Here is a 4,580-nt window from a genome sequence, read left to right as displayed (position 1 = left end):
AGAATAAGACTGAAAACCAGAGGCAAGAGGCTTAAGTTCAAATCCTGAAACACCAGAGAACCCCTGATTCCAGAGAGCATTAATCTAGAGGAGGTCATCAAGGGCCTCCGCACCTACACTGAAACCAAGCACTACTCAAGTGCCAGCAAGTTCCAGAGGAAGATATACATGCAAATTCTCCAGCAACAGAGGAAAATAGCCCTGAACTTCATTATGTAGATTGCCCAAAGTCACACCAAGCCCACTGACATCTCAAAACTCATTACGGGACACTTCATTGTACTGCAGAGAGAAGAAACCCAGCTCCAACCTCCATAACACCAACACAAGCTTCCCTAACCAGGAAAACTTGACAAGCTGCCCATTGAACCCTACCCACAACAAGGAACCTCCACAAAAAACAGGAAGCACAAACCACCAGAATACGGAAAGGACACCCCAAACACAGCAATATAAACAAAAAGAAAAGGCAGAGAAATACACAGCAGGTAAAGTAATAGGATAAATGCCCAACAAAACAAACAAAAGAGGAAGAGATAGGGAATCTAACTGATAAAGAATTCTGAATAATAATATTGAAAGTGATTCAAAATCTTGAAAACAAAATGGAGCTACAGATAAACATCCTGGAGACAAGGATCCAGAAGATGCAAGAAAGCCTTAACAAGGACCTAGAAGAAATAAAAAAGAGTCTATATATAATGATTAATGCAACAAATGAGATAAAAAACACTCTGGAGGGAACCAATAGAAGAATAACGAAGGCAGAATATATGATAAGTGAGGTAGAAGATAGAACGGTAGAAAAAATGAAACAGAGAGGAAAAAGAAAAGAGAATTGAAAGAAACAAAGACAATCTCAGAGACCTCTGGAGCAATGTTAACTGTCCCAACATTCGAATCGTGAGTCCCAGAAGAGGAAGACAAAAAGAAAGACCATGAGAAAATACTTGAGGAAATAATAGTTGAAAACTTCCCTTAAATGGGGGAGGAAATAATCACCCAAGTCCAAGAAACCCAGACAGTCCCAAACAGGATAAACCCAAGGTAAAACACCCCAAGACACATATTAATCAAATTAACAAAGATCAAGCACAAAGAACAAATATTAAAAGCAGCAAGGGAAAAGCAACAGATAACACCGAGGGGATTTCCATAAGGAAAACGGTGATTTTTCAGTAGAAACTCTTCAGTCCAGGAGGAAATGACAGGACATACTTAAGGTGATGAAAGAAAATAACCTATAGCCCAGATTACTGTACACAACAAGGATCACATTCATATATGAAGGAGAAATCAAAAGCTCTACAGACAAGCAAAAGCTGAGTGAATTCAGCACCACCAGTCCAGCTCTCCAACAAATGCTAAAGGATCTTCTCTAGACAAGAAACAGAGAAAGTGTGTATAAACTCAAACCCTAAACAATAAAATAAATGGCAATGGTATCATACTTATCAATAATTACCTTAAATGAAAATGAGTTGAATGCCCCAACCAAAAGACAAATTCTGGCTGAATGGATAAAAAAACAAGATGCCTATATATGTTGTCTACAAGAGACCCACCTTGAAACAAGGTACACATACTAACTGAAAAAGAAGGGGTAGAAAAATATATTCCATGCATATAGAGACCAAAAGAATGGAGGAGTAGCAATACTCATATCAAATAAAATAGATTTTAAAACAATGTCTGTGAAAAGAGACAAAAATGGACAGTACGTAATGATCAAAATTCAGTCCAAGAAGATATAACAATTATAAATATATACATGTTTCAATGCTGTTCTCTTGAAACATCCCACCCTCGCCTTCTCCCAGAGTCCACAAGTCTGTTCTATACATCTGAGTCTCTTTTTCTGTTTTGCATATAGGGTTATCGTTACCATCTTTCTAAAGTCTATATATATGTGTTAGTATACTGTAATGGTCTTTGTCTTTCTGGCTTACTTCGCTCTGTATAATGGGCTCCTGAAACAGATAACCAGCCCAGGTTGGGTACATGAGACAAGTGCTCGGGCCTGGTGCACTGGGAAGACCCAGAGGGATCGGGTGGAGAGGGAGGTGGGAGGGGGGACTGGGATGGGGAATACATGTAAATCCATGGCTAATTCATTTCAATGTATAACAAAAACTACTGTAATGATGTAAAGTAATTAGCCTCCAACAAATAAAAAAAAAATTATAAATATATACGCACCCAACATCGGAGCACTGCAATATGTAAGACAAATGTGAACAAGTATGAAAGGAGAAATTAGCAATAACACAATAAAAATGGGAAACTTTAATACCCAACTACAACTATGGATAGGTCAAGAAAACAGAACATTAACAAGGAGACGTAAACTTTAAGTGACACAATAGACCAGTTAGACCTAATAGATACCTATATATATTTCACCCCAAAACAAAGAAATTCACCTTTTTCTCAAGCGCACGTGGAACCTTCTCCAGGATAGATCATTTCCTGGGCCATGAATCTAGCCATGGTAAATTAAAAAAAAAAAGCATTCCAAGCATCTTTTCTGACCACAGTGCAGTAAGATAAGATGTCAACTACAGAACAAAAAGCTATTAAAAATCCCAGCATATGGAGGCTGAACAACGTGCTGCTGAATACCAACAAATCAGAGAAGAAATTAAAAGAGAAATCTAAAAATGCACAGAAACAAATGAAAATGAAAACACAGCAACCAAAATCTATGGAACACTGTCAAAGCAGTGCTAAGGGGAAGGTTCATAGCAATACAAGCTTACCTCAACAAACAAGAAAAAAGTCAAATAAATAATTTAATACTACACCTAAAGCAACTAGAAAGGGAAGAAATGAAGAACCCCAGAGTAGTAGAAGAAAAGAAATCTTAAAAATTAGGGCAGAAAGAAATGCAAAAGAAATAAGAGACCACAGCAAAATTGAACAAAGCCAAAAGCTGGTTCTTTGAGAAGATAAATAAAATTGGAAAGCAATTAGTCAGATTCATCAAGAAACCAAGGAAGAAAAATCAAATCAACAAAATTAGAAATGAAAATAGAGAGAAAACAACAGACAACACAAATACAAAAGACCATAAGGGACTACCATCAGCAACTCTATGCCCAAAGAAATTGACAACTTGGAAGAAATGGACAAATACTTAGAAAAGTACAACTTTCCAAAAGCGAAACAGGAAGAAATAGAAAATCTTAACAGACACATCACAAGCACAGAAATTGAAAATGTAATCAGAAATCTTCCAGCAAACAAAAGCCCAGAACCAGATGGCTTCACAGCTGCTTTCATTCAAAAATTTAGAGAAGAGCTAACGCCTATCCACTCAAACTCTTCCAGAAAATTTCAGAGGAAGGTAAACTTCCAAACTCATTCTATGAGGCCACCATCACCCTAATGCCAAAACCTGACGAAGATGCCACAATAAAAATAAAACTACAGGGCAATATCACTGATGAACATAGATGCAAAAATCCTTAACAAAATTCTAGCAAGCAGAATCCAGCAACATATTAAAAAAAATCATACATCATGATCAAGTGGGCTTTATCCCAGGGATGCAAGGATGCTTCAGTATCCACAAATCAATCAATGTAATACACCACATTAACAAATTGAAAAATAAAAACCATATGATTATCTCAATAGATGCAGAGAAAGTCTTTGACAAATTAAACATCCATTTATGATTAAAACTCTCCAGAAAGCAGGAATAGAAAGAACATACCTCAACACAATAAAAGCTATATATTACAATCTCTCAGCAAACATCCTCAATGGTGAAAAATTGAAAGCATTTGCTCTAGGTCAGGGACAAGGCAAGGGTACCCACTCTCACCACTACTATTTATCATAGTTTTGGATGTTTTGGGCACAGCAATCAGAGCACAAAAAGAAATAAAACAAATCCAGATTGGAAAAGATGAGGTAAAACTCCCACTGTTTGCAGATGACATGATCCTACACATAGAAAACCCTAAGATTCCGTCAGAAAATTACTAGAGTTAAACAATGAGTATAATAAAGTTGCAGGATATAAATCAACACACAGAAATCCCTTGCATTTCTGTGCACTAACAATGAGAAAACAGAAAGAGAAATTAAGGAAACAATTCCATTCACCATTGCGACAACAAAAACAAAAGGAATATATTTACCTAAAGAAACAAAAGATCTATATACAGAAAACTATAAAACACCAGTGAAATTAAGCAGAAGACACAAATAATTGGAGAAACATACCGTATTCATGAATCGGAAGAATCAATGTAGTAAAAATGAGTATACTATCCAAAGCAATCTCTAGATTCAATGCAGTCCCTATCAAGCTACCAATGGTATTTTTTCACAGAACTAGAACAAATAATTTCACAATTTGTATGTAAGTACAAAAACTTCGAATAGCCAAGGCAATCTTGAGAAAGAAGAATAGAACTGGATGAATCAACCTGCCTGACTTCAGCCTCTACTACAAAGCCACAGTCATCAAGACAGTATGGTACTGGCACAAAGACAGAAATACAGATCAATGGAACAAAATAGAAACCCCAGAGATAAATCCACGCACTTATGGACACCTTATCTTGGAC

The sequence above is a fragment of the Odocoileus virginianus genome, chromosome Y, assembly GCF_023699985.2.
Source record: "Odocoileus virginianus isolate 20LAN1187 ecotype Illinois chromosome Y, Ovbor_1.2, whole genome shotgun sequence".
Taxonomy (NCBI): domain Eukaryota; kingdom Metazoa; phylum Chordata; class Mammalia; order Artiodactyla; family Cervidae; genus Odocoileus; species Odocoileus virginianus.
Note: the sequence above shows the minus strand (reverse complement) of the source record.